Genomic DNA, 15,947 nt, shown 5'->3' with positions numbered 1-15,947 from the left:
ACGATGAAATGTAATGGGGACAAGTGGAAACCATGACACCGATGTATTAGTGCTACAGCTGTGTAAGTATAGGATGGAAGCACATCATCTTAATGGTGGCTTCTGCATTGGAACTGGACACTGGGATGCGATCTTGAGGCAGGGATCTTCCCATGCGCCCTGTCTGCCCCCACGGTAATGCTGGCCTATCTTCTGTGTTATATGGACAAGTACTGCTTAACTCCTAATTTTTTGCAACATGTTAGATAAAGACAACACCACATTTATAATGATTGCAAAACACCATCTGAGCCTGAGCACCACCGGCTCTTCCTTGTAGATACACTTGGATTATGTCTGTTTCACATCTTTCTGAAAGATGTGGGTTCATAAAGTTGGCCCTCAGTTGCGCAGTATTACCGTAAACAGAAGGGGTGATGATGCCAACAAATGACTTGAAAACAAAACAGAACCACCCTCTCTAACCCCCTGAAAATTCCAGAATTTGCCAAGAAAGACTAGTAGATAATTGTGACTTGACTCTAATGGACAAATCCAAAAAGGAAAAGTTGAGGTGGTTAACATTTTATTCTTGGTAGCTCGTTTAGGGGAATCACTGCAGAAAGGGTGGGAGGAAGAACTGACTGAGTAAGATTTTTCTCAAGCCTTTGGTGGTATTAGTATTATTGATGAAAGAATGTTCAGTCAGAACCATCTGTTCCAAGAACAAAAACAAAATTATAAAAGCATAAGCCAAGATGAAGCAAGTGTTGGATGTGAAGCAGGGTGGGAGATATTCCTGAGTATTCTCAGCAATTAAAAAAAATTTTAAAGGGCTATTTGCTTTTTTAAAAAACAATTATCCTGCCCTATCTCCTCACTGGTCTATGACCAGTGGTCTCATGCATCAGAATGTTCACTGAAAGATTATTGTTTCTTTTGCATTTGAGAGATGGAGAAAACACAAGATTAGAAATGAGTAGAAGTGAGTTTGAGACTTAGCAATGCCACCAACTCCCTAGGTGACCTTGGATAAATAACTGAATCGTTCTGAGTTTTACTTTCCTCATCTGTAGAATGATGGGGTTGGACAAGACCAAACTTTCTTCTTATATGACCTTATCCCTTTCTGAAGAAAAGGAATGGTACTTCCAACCACACTGCCACCTTCCCAGAACCAAAGATATCAAAGTTGCAAGGGACCTTGGCAGCCATGTGGTCTCTGCCCATGCCCCCAAAAGAGTCAGCTGGACAATATATCAGATAAGTGACCATCCGGCTTCTATTTGAAGGCCTCTTTTAAGGGAAAGAAGGAAAAAAACAAGCATTTATTTTTTCCTATGTGCCAGGCAATGTTCTAAGTGTCAGGGATACAAATACCAGCAAAAAGAAAGACAGCCCCTGCCCTCAAGGAGCTTCCATTTTAATGGGGGAAGACAAGACGAGACATCAAAGAAAATCAAAGGGAGAAAAGAAAAGGTACCAGGCTTGAGAGCATGAAGTCTGGAAGTCAGGAATAGGACCAGTAAGGGAAGGAAGGCCAGCCTGGGCCCCTTCACAAAGTGGAGGTTCCAGGAAGAACTTACCACTGGGAGAAAAAGGTAGGCCTCACAGAATGATGTTCCAGGTTGAGAAGACAGCAGGGGTGGTTGGTTGGTCCAAGGCAAGGAGGCGCCATGTACTGAGGGAAAAAGCAGGATGAGACAACATGGTTTGGAAGACCAGAACCCAGGAAAAGGGTCAGGAGGGGAATGTAAGTGTAACGAGCCTTTGACACTTGTTTGGAGCAACTAAGATGGAGGCAGCCACATGGGAAATGTCAGAGACCTGCTTCTGGAAGCAGATGTTCTGAGTTCCCCTCCCACAGGGAAGAGAGCAGTCTTTTCTGTTTGCTATGTAACTGAAACTGTCAGCATCTTTAAAATTCCCAGGCTGGAAGAGTCATTTTCTCACCCAAATCCAGACACTATAAACTGAGGTTGGCAGGGGAAGGACTGCCTTCTCCTCCCCTCTCCTGTTTAGGCCCTGATGCTCCGAGAATCAGGTTGACAGTTTGGGTCTGGTGCTTTGCTTTGCTTTTTTCTTCTTTTTCTCTTTTTTTGCAGTTCTAGGCACAGGAGATAGAGTCCAGACACACAATAATAGCTCAAAATATAGTGACATTGGAGGCAGGATGCCAGGCCTGGGACTAGAACTCAGAGGGAACTTGGGACTTGGGACTCTGCTATCTAGAACTGAGTTAAGAGGTGAACTTCATCTCCTCCCCCTCTCCAGAGACTGAGGTGGTGGAAGGGCATACTATGCCCCGCCCCATGTTGGGACCGATGTTTGTATATTTGTTCTGTTTGTATCCTTGAAATAAAGTCTTTTGTAAAGAGTGTTAAGTAGTTAAATGGAACTAAGGCATCACGAACCCTCGAAAACTGGGGAACACAACTGGTGGGGAATAGAGCCAATAGCTGAAAGTCAACAGCCCTTTAAGAGGACTAGAGAACCTGGGGACGGGGTGAAATGTAACATCCCTGGCCTTCAGGAAGTAGGTCCCAAGGCAATCACTGTTATACAAGTGAGAGGGAAGCAGCAAGTACCCTGCTGGGGTGGCCCATTCTACTTTTTCTCATCATCATAAAGTTTTTCCTCAAAATTTGCCTCTTAACAATTTCCAAATCTTTCCTCTTACTTTTGCCCTTTTAGGAAGGGAGGGAGGGGTGGTGTCAAATAGAAGGACTGCTGCATTTGGAGTCAAAGGATCTAGATTTGAATCTTGACTCTGAGACTTACTATCTGGGTGATCTTAGTTACCTGAGTTCCTTGCAACAACCCTTCAAATACTCCCTCTCTCCTCTCCTCTCTCTCTCTCTCTCTCTCTCTCTCTTTCTCTATATCTCTCTCCTCTCGCTCTCTCTCTCTCTCTCTCCTCTCTCTCTCTCTCTCCTCTCTCTCTCTCTCTCCCTCCCCCTCCCCCCCTCTCTTTCTGTCTCTCCCTCCCTCCCTCCCTCCCCTCTCTGTCTCCTGTTTCCTCAGGAGGAGGAAGGGACACCAGGCAACAGCAGCTATTGATCTAACAGCAGGACCCCAGGAGTCAGTGACACTTGAGAATTCGGGAGCTTATGCCAGGGACCAAGAATGGCACCAGCTGAACTCTGCTCAAAGGATTCTCTGCAGGATGAAAAAACTCCAGAAATTCTTTCTCTCTGTGTGTGTAGCCTGCATTATTCAGTGACCTCACTCAAAAGTTCAAGAGAAGTAGTCTTGAGAAGAGCTTCCATAGCCACTGACTAACAAAAAAGAGGGTGTGTTGCATCAACAAAAAGACTCCAAAGGAATAGGGGAAAGTCATCAGGATTCAAAGTTTAGCTCTGATACTATTTGTGTAACATTGGGCACATCTCTTAATTTTCTGGGTCTCAGTTTCTCCATCTGTAAAATGAAGGGGTTAGACTTGGTGATCCCTAAAGTTCCCTCCCAGGGGAAGAGAGAATAAAGGTCTGTAACTCTATAAGATCCTAGATCAACAATGGCATACTTCTTGAACTACCAACATATGGAGTACGAGAATCTTCACTGACTTCTCAAGAACAGGGTTGCTCTGGGTTCAAATCTAACCTGAGATACCTACTAGCTCTGTGACTTAAGTCACTTAACCTCATCTGTAAAATGGGGGGAGGGTGTTGTTTGTCCTTTGTTTCTGAAGAGGACCAGTGACATCACAGGGTGATGTCTTGACTTGCTCATGAATCGGATTTAAGTGAGGCAGAGTTGCCCAAAGTTATCAGCCTCATTATCTCTTCCAGAATCAGTCCAGTGGCAGGACAAAAGTCAAGGTGACAGGCGATGGCCCAGGATGCAGTGGATGACTTTGGTGTCTGAGTGCTCCACGGCACCTCCTCCACGTGTTTAGGATAGACATTCCCCTAACTCACCAACAAGTTTGAGGCCTGCTAGATACCATCTCAGCCTGCTTTAGCCAAGAGACAGTTTGCTGGGGTGTAGGTCCAGCTCATGCTACAGCTGCTTGGAGCCATGGGTGAGAGCTGGGTGAATCAGGTGGACACCAAAGGTGTCTGAGCAGCCTCCCACCAGAGGTGCTGGTCCTCCCGAATACCCCATACACCCCAATGGGGATAATGATGGCACCTATGCCCTAGGGCTGTCGCCAAGAAAAGGTAAAAATGTTTGAAAAGTACTTTGCAAACCATCAAGTGAGATGTGAATTCAAGCCAGTTCTTATTTTTACCCTTCCCTTCTCCAGCGACTTCACAAAACAGCATGGCCCAGCCCAGCAGCCCTAGTGGAAGACAATCAAGGAAAAACAAATGGAAGAGAAGCTGAGGTAGTATGAAAAATGCCCCCAAATTAGTGGGAGGTGCTGATATTGGTGAGAGTACCTGGCACCAGAGAAGAGAAAAGGTCATTTGGCGATGGCAAGAGGCTAGTTCATAACACCCAGGTGATAGTAAAGTATCAGTTGTGGGAAGAGAAGGGAACAAACATTTATTAAACACCTACTGTGTGCCAGGCACCATGCCAAGCACTTTGCAAATCTTATCACAACAACCCTGGAAGGTAGATGTATTATCCCCGCTTTACATTTAGTAAATGAGGTTTTGGGGTAATCAGTACCACCCACCATTAGGGTGCAAGACTTGGAAGGAAAAAGGCACTCCAAGTGGCAGAGGAGAGGAAGGAGAGCTCTCCAGCATGAGAGATGACACACAAGCACGAATGGAAGAGCCAGTGGCCAGTTTGGCTGTGACTTAGAGGGCCTAAGTCAGAGTGATCTGGTCAGTCTAGAAAGATAGGTTGCAGCCAGACTGGGAAAGACTTGAGATGCCGAGCAGGGGGATTTGTGTCTATCCTACAGACAATAGGGAGCCATACCTTGAGCTGAGGAGTGGTGAGGTCACCCTGTGCTCTAGGAATAGCAATCTGGCAGCTGTGTGAGGAATTGATCTGCAGAGAGCAGCTACTGGAGAATGGGAGATGAATTTGGAGCCAGTTCTAATCTGGGTGAGGAGCAATGAAGGTCAGAACTAGTGGTGGTTGTATGAGTGAAGAGAAAGGAATGGATTCAAGAGAAGGGAAGATGGAATGGATGAGAGTTCAAAACTGATTACATTGGGGAGCGAAGGGAGAGAGAAGAGTTAAGCTTGAGTCTGACTGAGTCACAAAACTAAGAGACTGGAAGGAGGGCTCTGCCCTCAGCAAAAGTAGCCACATTAGGAAAAGTGACAAAAAAAAATGACTTACACTTTGGACATGTTGAGCTTGACATGTTAATGGGATCCAAAGAGAGATCTCTGGCAAGCAATCAGTGACGTCAGAAGAGAGTTCAGAGAGAGATAAAGACTGGATGTAGAGATGTGGGAGCCAGCTGCAAAGAAATGACAGGAGAACAGAGAGAGTGTAGAGGGACAAACTCTTGGGCCGAGAACCGAGCCCTGGATATGGATGATAATCCAACAAAGGAGAGGGAGGAGTGATTTAGAAAGGTAGGAGAAGAAGTGGGGTCATGGACTTCTTTTGTTTGCTGATTGTTGGGAAAAAAAAACAAGGGCATAGTGTGTTGGCTTTGGAAAGTTGGAGGGGAACAAAGCTGTCCTGTGTGTCTAGCATAAGTTTTGGTGCTGTTTCAAAAAGGAGTGGGAAATGTTGACAGATGATTGTAAGTCCAATTACTTCCAGGCCAGCTCCTATACAAAGAAATGTAGGAGGATGATTTTCCCAATTGCCACACTTACTTTATTTTCTATCTTTGAGAGTCATGGCACTAGAATCTCATGACCTTGTCCAAGTCATTTAACCTCCTTGGGCCTCAGTTCTTTCAGTTGTAAAGAGAGGGGGCTGGACAAGATGGCATTTGATGTTCCCCGTAGCTCCAGCCCTAGCCCCTTGATCCTACAGATTAGGGTGAACTCTAATAAAAGATAGCACCAAAGGAATGAGTAAAACAGATATATTGGCCATGTGAAGGTCAAGGAACAGCCTCTGGATAGTATATATTCCACCAATATACTCTTTATGTCAATAATGTTCCCAACATATTGGGTGGATTCCTCATGGAGAAATTACTATAGGACACGGAAAAGAATTGAAGAAGGTTGCAATCTGCATTTCTGAAGAGAATGCCCTCATCTATGAGAACACAGACCCATTTCACTTAATCCAAGAGTTCGAGGGGTCAGCACCAACCAACAGATATTTATTGAGCACCTACCATGTGCATAGTGCTACATTTGTATAACCAGCCTATGGTCTGCTCACTGCTTAGAACAGCCTGTAAGCATATTGAGATGAGGAATTGTTTCATCTTTGTCAGTACCAGAGACCTAATAAATGCTTAATAAATGCTTGGTGACTGATCATAGACGAGACAACATAGAATCATGGGAGTGAGGTGGATGAGTAAAACTATTCATTAAAGGTCTGGAATGATGTAAAGGAAGCTGGAAAAAACCCAGCTGGCATTAGATCTTCCATTCCCCCTGCTCTACCCCCCCCCCACCCCACCCAGTGAGACCATAGCAAGGTACAAAATGTCTGCATTTCTAGATGTCATTCAAAGGAGCAGGGATGGAATTTGGGAATGAAAAGTCTCTGGAGGATTTGCTCCACCTGCCACAGCCAATGAGTCACACATATAAGTGTTTCCTTGTTAGCATGGCACAGATACCACACCAAAATAAGTCCAAGCAGACAAAACCAGTCACATTAAAGCTACAAGGGAAACAGTTCTTTGGGAAGATCTTTGCAGTCAGTTTCTCTGATAAAGGTCAGATTGGCATGTATAAGAATGAGTCATTCCCCAATAGATTGCAATGGATATGAACAGGCAGTTTTCAAAGGAAGAAATCCACACCATCAACAGCCATACGAAAAACTGCTCCAAACCACTAATAACTAGAGAAACATAAATTAAAGCAACTCTTAGGTTCTACCTCCTACCCCTCAGTTTGGTAAAAATTACCCAAAAAAAGGGAAATGACAAATGATTGAGGGGTAGAGGGAAAGTACACTCATTGTGCTTCGTGGGGTTATAAATTGGTCTAGTCATTCTGGAAAGTAACTCTGATTGATGCTTCAAAAGTCACTAAATTATGAATAACCTTTGACCCAGTGGTTCCACTACTGGACCCATATGCTAAAGAGATCAAAGAAGAAAGAAAAAGGTCCACCTATACAAAAATATTGACAGCGGTTCTTTTTCTGATGACGAAGAACTGTAAACCAAGGAGGTGGCCACCAACTGAGGAATGGCTGAACACATTATAGCATATTAATATAATGGAATACTCTTATAATACAGTTTGGTATGGTGATATTAAGGAAAGATGGACAGGATGGTTTCAGAGAAACCTGGGAAGATTCGTCTAAACTGATTCAGAGTGAAGTGAGTAGACGCAAGGAAACAATTTATATAATATCATCGTAAAGACAACTTCGAGAGCTTTAAGAACTCTAATCAATGCAATGACCAACCGCAGAACCAGAGGACTGATGATGAGCCATGCTTTCACTCTCCTTACCACGAGGTTGGACTCAGAGTGTAAAACAAGGTGCCCATTTCTGAAAGCGGCCAATGCAGGAATTTGCTCTGTTTGACTAGGCATAGTTGTTATGAGGGTTTTGTTTCTCTTCTTTTTTCGGTTGGGTAGGGAGGTAAGAAGGAAGAGAAACTAAATTCTTGTTAATTGGGAAAAAATAAGTTAAAAAAATGAGGAGGAAATAGTCACCCCACGCATCATGACACGAACTCAATTGTTCCATTTACTTCTAATCTCAAGGATTCCAGTAAAGTGAGCAAAGCATTTGGCAACATAAAGGTTCCTGACACTTAGGTGGGAACCAAGGACAGGACTTGATTGGGAATAGCTCAGAACCAGGTCTACTCACGGAGTCAGGCAGGCAGGCAAGGAACGTTTATTAAGTGCCTACTATGTACAAGTCCCTGTGCTAAGTGCTGGAAGAGTCTGAGATAGGCAGTTAAGGAAAAAGAAAGAGAGCTTTAGCTTTCTTAGCTTTAGCTAATTAACAGTTAATTAGAGAGGTAGCATGGGATAACTGGACCTGGAGTCAGGAAGACTTGGGTTCAAATTCTTCCCCCAACCTCTGCTAGCTGTGTTACCATGAGAAAGCCATTTAAGATCTGCAAGCCTCAGTCATCTCATATGCAAAATGGGGGTAATCTCTATGGCATTTCATCACAAGGTTGTCATGAGGCTCAAATGAGATAAGGTACCTTACAAACCCTGAATCTCAACGTAAAAGCCAGGTGGGAATAGATTACTAAGTCCGTCATTTGACAAATGGGGAAATGAAGTCCAGAAAGCGAAGGAATTTGCCCAAGGTCACCCAGCAAGTTAGAAGCAGAGCCCAGCCTCAAACCCCAGTTTTCTGACTCATAGTTTAGTGCCCTTCCCAGCACACCATGGCAGCGAATCAATAGATAAAATGACATTTTATTGAACAATAGGACCTTGTCAGCCTAAACCAAGTCTCATTCTGATCTTCCTCTGTGACAGTAAGCACACAAGTAGTTTTCCCACTAATATTCATTTGCACACAGCAATATTTACCCTGTCCAAAGCACAATGTTTTTCTAAGCTCAAGTAAACGGTTTTCAGTAGTGGGACATGGGGATTTGGTGCTCTCTTTACACACAGCCCTGGGGGCCAGGTTCAAGACCTTCCACCCCATGTGCTTTCCCCTAGCTGCATTCTCCTCTTGCCATCCTCATCCTTCGGCCAAACATGGACCAGTTACAGGGACCAGCCTTGGAGCCCTTTTCTCTGAGCTGGCCCCCATAGCCTGAACACCCATCCCTGGGACATTCCCCAACTCCTAGGCCTGCTCAGCCCTGTAGTGCCCGCATTTCTAGAATGCTGGCCATGCATTATCTCCTGTGAGCCTCCCAAGGACCCCTCAGGCAGGAGCTATAGGTGTTCTTCTTCTCCTCTGGCTGGTGAGTGAGAGAGGGGACATGCCCTGCCTGGGTCTGGTCCAAAATCTGTGTCTTATATAATCTCTGTTTTATCGTGATAGCAAGCTAGCATTTACATAGCACCTTAAGGTCGGCAAAGAGCTTTACATCTAGCACCTCCTCCACTTCTGCACCAACTCTCAAAGATAATCGCTATTAATTATCCCCATTTTGCCATTTGAGGAAAATGGAGTTGAGAGAGGTTGGCTTGCCAAGGGTCTCACTATGAATAAGTGTTTGAGGCAAGATTCAAACTCAGGTCTTCCCCACTCCAGGTCCACCATACCACCATACCAAACTGGATCCAGTCAAAGAGCCACACTTGAGGACATAGAAGGCCACATGAGGCCTTGAGGTCAAAGGTCCCCCACCCCTGGTATAGGGAATTCCAGATGAGAACATTCTCTCCACAAGAACAGACCAGTATTCTAACACTGCCACAAGACCTAAGGATGCAAGAACTCCCATTTCTTATTGGCAATAATGCTTACAACTGCAGGAGACAATTACAAGGAAACTGAGGCAGACAGTTAAGTGATTCACTCAGGGTCACACTGCTAGCAAGTGTCTAAGGTGGAATCCTTCTAACTCCAGGTCAAACACTTAATCTAATATCCTAGCACAAGGTCCCGATATCTACTGCATTTGGGGGGCAGTGGACTTTCTTTAGTGCCCCCCAGAGTATTAGTTTGGGTTGGGAATGGTTAATAAACTTTATGCAATTATGATTTGGTATTTACTATCCTGAGGATGAGATTGAAGTATCATCTATCCCTCAAGTTGTTGGTACAGTAGAAGAGACCACTGGATTTGAAGTCAGGGGCCTGCGGGTCCATCTCCTCCTTCTCCTCACCTGCTGAATTACCACCCAAAGACACATCCCCCCTGAGGTTCCATCTCCTGATTGGTGGCTCCCAATCCCTGGTCCCCCATTTTAGGAAGGACCCCAGTTATGCTCCACTTCACTCACACCTACCTTTCCTTGGCTGCCACTCCCATCTCTCCTTGAAGTGGTGCCTTCCCCCATTAGAATGGAGCCAGCACCATTTTGTTTGCTTGCATTTGTATCTCCACTACTTTGTATTGGGCCTGACACATTGGCAAGTGCCTAAGAAATGGGACCTCTATTTATCTATCTGTCTAGGATCAAACCACAGCTGTCACTCATAACTTCCATGAGCCTGGACCATTCTTCAGCTACTCTCTGGGCCTGAGCCTCCTCAGCCATAAAATGGGATGTTGGATTATCTTTCCCCCACACCCATCCCTCTTCTCAAGCTCCCTGTTACTGGGGAGGGTGCCATGATCCTTCCCATCACCAGGTCACTACCTCAGGGTCATCCTCACTCTTACTCATCCCACATAGCAAATCGTCGGCCAAATCTTATAACTGCTTCCTCCACATCTCTCACATACACCTTCATCTCTTCACTTCCACAACCACGAGGACCTCATCACATCTCACTGGACTGCTGAAAAAACTGGCTAATTGCTCTCCCTGCCTCAAGTCTGTCTCTATTCAGTTCCTTCCACCACACAGTTGCCAACATGATTGTCTCAAGTGACAATGTGCCTGACTCCAGGGGACCAAAGATGAATCAGGCATGCTCCCACCTCCTGACAGGGAGGTGATGGACTCAAAACACCAAATGAGACACACATTTGGGGACCTGGCCAATGAGAGAATGGGCTGCACTTGACTTTGCATATTTTGGCTTTTCTTTTGTAGTTGTTGTTCATGGGGAAGCAGGAAGGGATATGGGATGGAGAGAAAATAATACTTGGTCATTGAAAAATACTTTTTAAATTAAAAAAAAGTGAGTGTAGGTTTATCTGTGTCACCCCTCCCTCACTTCAAACTGCAATGATTCTCCATTATTTCTAGGATTGAATATAAGCTCCTCTATCATTTACAGCTCTTCACAGACCAAACCCTTGCTATCTTCCCAGTCCTTCTTCTCCTCTTCCTCCCCTTCTTCCTTCTCCTCCTCCTTCTGCTGCTACTCCTACTGAACTATTTACAAAGGCTATCTCCTAGATAGTATTGTTTTCCAATTATATGTAAAGATAAATTTTAACATTCATTTTTCAAAAAATTTTTGAGTTCCAAATTTTCTCCTTCCTTCTCCTCCCCTTCCCTAAAAAAGTAACCAACTTGATATAGGTTATATATGTGCAGTCATGTAAAACATATTCCCACATTAGTCATGTTGTGAAAGAAGAAACAGAACAAAGCAAAAAAAAACATGAAAAGAATAAAGAAAGTGAAAAAAGTCTGCTTCCATCTGCATTCAGACTCCGGCAGTTCTTTCACTGGAGCGGGGTGGCATTTTTCATTGAGTCCTTTGGAATTGTTTTGCATCATTGTATTGCTGAGGATAGCTAAGTCATTCACAGGTTATCATCCTATAATGTGGCTGTGACTGTGCACGATATTCTCCTGGCTCTGCTCACTTCATTCTGCATCAGTTCATGTAAGTCTTTCCAGGCTTCCCTGGATCTAGGTTCAAATCCTACTTCAGACACTTATTGGCTGTGGGACCCTGGGTAAGTCACTTAACTTCTCTGGGCCTCAATTTCTTCATCTGTAAAATGAAAAAAAATTGGACTTGATGACCTCTGAAGTCCTTTCTAACTCTAAATCTGTGATCCGATGATTTTAAGACCTGAGTTCAAATCCCACTTCATCTACTTATAAACTATGTGACCCTGGCTAAGTCATTTAATGTCTCTAAGCTTCAAATCACTCATCAGTAAATGAGAATAAAAGGAACACCTATTTTATATGATAGAGTGAGACTTAAGCAAGACAGTGAAAGCTGAAAGCTTGGTACATCCTAAGGTGGTAGAGACTTAGCAGTATTTATGATAATGATGATGATTACGATGCATCTCCTGCCTTTAGAATTCTTACCTGCCCTTGAGACTGGGTTTGAGTGTGGCCTTTTCCATGAAACCTTCCCTGATCCCCCTCACATTACTAATGCTCTCTCTCTGCTCCATTTTCCTCAAACTCAACGTCTTTGTGTAATGTGTCATGTCCTGCCAAGAGACTGTTAACTCTCTGGTTGCAGGGACTATCTCTGTTTAGGTCTGTGTCTCCCCAGGGTCTCACCGAGTGCCTTGAACATAACACCATTGAATCTTAAAGGCCATCTAACCCATATTTTACGGGTGAGGAAAGTGAGGCCCAAAGAGGTTAACTAATTCACCCAGGGTTAGGCAGATGAGGAGTGGCAGAGTTGGTATTTGAACCCAGGTCCTCTGTCTCTAAATCCAGTGCTGATTTCTCTTCCCATGCTGCCTCCCACCATCGTAGGCATCTTCTCCCTGGCCCCTCTGGACACAAGATGGCCTGCAGGCACCTCCAAACTTAGTAGACCAAGACTGAATTCAGCTAATTCAGGGAGATAATGCAGAGGAGGCACTTTGCAAAGTCTAAAGCATAATATGAAAGTTCACTCATTATTCTTGTATTGGTATTTTCCCCAAAACTTGCTCTTCTCCAAAATTAGTTTTTTCAGAAGAGACCTAGAGACAGAAAAAGAATGATAGATGAATAGATGATAGATGATAAAGTTGGATAACTAGGTAAATGATGGTAGGTGGTAGATGATAGAAAGTTGGATTGATGATAGATAGAAAGACGGATAGATAGGCAGATAGATAGATAGAGATAGATGAACAGATAGGTAGACAGGCAGGCAGGCAGGTTGGTAGACAGACAGTCAGACACACACACACACACTTCAATGTAAGATGGGCTAGTCTGTTTAGGTCTAGTGTGAGTTCACATCCTTAGTTCAGGACATGCAGAGAGGTCCCTGTATTCCAAGATTCAGTGTAGCTATCTGAATCAGGGCAAAGAAGGAAAGTTATATATTATGCAAAAATAAATCCTGATATATAATTTTGTCATGTCTGTGGACTCAATTTATTTTTCCTCATTTTTCAGTTTATATTAAGGATTATAGTATGGCTAGTAACTCTATGATTTCATTGGTATAAGGAACCCCCAAGTGAGGAAAGTCCCTCCACCAATGAAGATCAACACCTTCCCTCCAATGCATAATCTTAGAGAATCTCCCAGGGCATGGAGGAGTTGGGTGACTTGCCAGGATCACCCAGTCAGTAGATGTCAGAGGTAAGATTTGAACCAGGCTCTTGGACTTTGAGGTCAGATCTCTAGCTATATATCATGTTGCCTAGACACTTCTATTTTCCATTTAAAGAATGACACATTACCTAAGGTTCCCCAAGATCACTTCCCTCTGAGTCTGTTTCCTCATCTGAAAGACTGGATTAAAACACTTGTGTTATCTACCCTGACCTGGGTGTTGGGAAGACAGTACTTTCCCAGCTTGAAAGGACTTGGGGTGATTTCATCAGGTAGGAATTCTCTCCCCCATATAGATTGCAAGTCATCTTATCATTTACAGCCTAGGAGAATTGCCCAAAACTCCTTGCCTAGGAAATATCAGAGGTGAGACTCTAACCCATTTCTTCCTGACCCCAAGACTTGTCCTTGGTCCACTAGGGCCATGACACTCATAGGATCATAAACAGAGCCCTTAAAGAGACCTCAGAGGTCGTCTAGTTCAACCCTTTCATTTTACATTTGAGGAAACTGAGGCCCAGGGAAATGAAATTACTTGTCCAAGGTCACCTAGGCGGCAATAGTCAGAGGGTAATGCTCTGGCTTCAGAGTCAGTATTTGTTTCTGTTGCTGCTGCTGCTGTAGTCCAACAAATCATCATTTCTAGAATAGATTCTGTTTAGTTAAATTTTGAAGATGCTCGTGGTTAGCACATATTCATCCAAGTCATGCTTTAACAGATTCCTAGAAAGACTAATGGCCTCAAGTCCTCAATATCATCTCACTTTAAGATCAGACCGCACCCTTCCATTCAGCTGAAATTGCCCTGCTCAGTGAAGTCTTAACTACCCAATCCAATGAATGGCCTCCTGCTCTTTCTCCAGCTCTTGGCACTGTTGATCCGCACCCTCCCTTAAACGCTCTCTCCTCCCTTTGCTTGTGTGGCCCATTCTACTGGTCTGACCAGTCCTTATCAGTCTCCATTCCTGGTTGCTGCTTCTCCTCCTCTACTGCCCTCTAAATATGGGCATCCACCAAGCCTTTGGCCCTGGCCCTTTTCCCTTCTACACTCTCTCCCTCAGTCTTCTCAACGACTTCCATGGCTTCAAGCACCAACTTCATTGCAGAAGATTTCCAAACCTATGTTTTAGGCTCAGTTTCCCCTCTGGGCTTCAGATTGACACTTTCAGCTGCCTCCTGGATATCTCATGGGATTATCAATTCGGAGCTAGAAGGGATTTAGCTCATCAGTTGGCCCAGTCCCCTCATTTTAAAATTGGGGATGCTGGGTCCTAGAGTCCAGCTTTGGTGACTTTCCCAAGGTCATTAAGAGCTAAGATCTGAACCCAGGTCCTCTGACTCCAAATCCAGTATTCTTTCTCCTGAACCAAACTGTATGTTGCTGCAACATGTAAAACACAACATTTCCCCCACAGATTCCTCATCTTTTCTCCACCTGTCCCCTGACTTTCCTATTTTTGTCCATGGCACTCATCCTGCCAATCACCCAGGCTGGCAATCTTAACATCATCTCTTCTTCTTCTGTTTCTCTCCCCCTCTTTGCTGCTCAGTCCTTTCAGTTGTACTTGACTCGTTATGACCCGGTTTGGTGTTTTCTTGGCAAAGACACTGGAGTGGTTTGCCATTTCCTTCTCCAGGTCATTTTACAGATGGGGAACACTGAGGCAAACAGGGTGAAGTGACTTGTCCAGGGTCACATGACTAGTGTCTGACCTGACTTTGAACTCATGAAGATGGGTCTTCCTGACTTCAGACCTGGTACTCTACACACCTTGGCAACACCTAGCTGCCCTCTCTCAACCTCTAATAGCTAATCAATTGCCAAAGACCTGCTGCTTCTGCCTTCACCAAATCTCTTCCATTTTTCTTTCCAGTAATACTAGTAGAGGCCCTTAGCACCCATAATCTGGACCACATTAGCCTCTTCACTGGTCTGTCTGTGTCCAGTCTGTTCCCTTGTCTATCTAACCTGGCTTGTCATCTCCCCTTCCTGATTTGTCTTCCCACATTAGAATGTAAGCTCCTTGAGGGAAGGGACTGTCTTGCTAGCTTGTATTTGTATCCCCAGCACAATGTTAGGCACACAGTAAACTCTTACTCGATGCTTTATCTATCACTGTGTCTAGTTGGCCTTCAAACTTCTAACAAATCATCTTCCTATTCCCCAAATCTGTTCATGTCACTCTCCTCCTCAAGAAATTTCTGTGGTTCCCTACTGCTTCTAGGATAAAACCTAAACTGGGCGTGGCCTTCAAGGTCCTCCACAGTCTGACTACAACATATCCCTCATGTCTTATTTTACTCTTATTTATTTACTTTACTATATTTTTTATATTTTACTATACTTTACTGTATTACTCTTATTTAGTTACTTTATCCCTCCATGTCTGCTATTGGCTCTTTCAGTCAAACTGGACGATTAGATGACCAACTGCTCCACAGTCTTGTCCTCTACTCTCCCACCTCTTCCAGGCCTTCCTACATACTGTCCCTGATGGATGAAAGCCACTTCATCTTCACCTGCTTAAATCCTTCCCTACCTACAAGGCCCATCTTAGGTGCTACCTGCTCCATGAAGACTGCTCTGAGCCCCCACCAGTGGGAAATAATTTAACTTCTCAAATTTTCCAAGAGCATTCCATCTTGATTTCTCCTTTACTCTCATCACCTTATGTCATAAGTGTATTGTAGAGGTCACACTCCCCCCACCTCAAACTCCTTGAAGGTAGAGACTGTGTCTTATTTGATCTTTGCGTAACCAGCAGCTAGCACAAACTATGTCTGGTGAATTGTGGTGAATTGAATTATCCCTTGCTCTTTTTGCCCACACTGATTTCCCAAGGTATTTTGCCATGCCCAACCTGATCAGTG

Source organism: Trichosurus vulpecula, chromosome 4 (assembly GCF_011100635.1).
Source record: "Trichosurus vulpecula isolate mTriVul1 chromosome 4, mTriVul1.pri, whole genome shotgun sequence".
Lineage (NCBI taxonomy): Eukaryota > Metazoa > Chordata > Mammalia > Diprotodontia > Phalangeridae > Trichosurus > Trichosurus vulpecula.
This window is presented reverse-complemented; position numbering follows the sequence as displayed.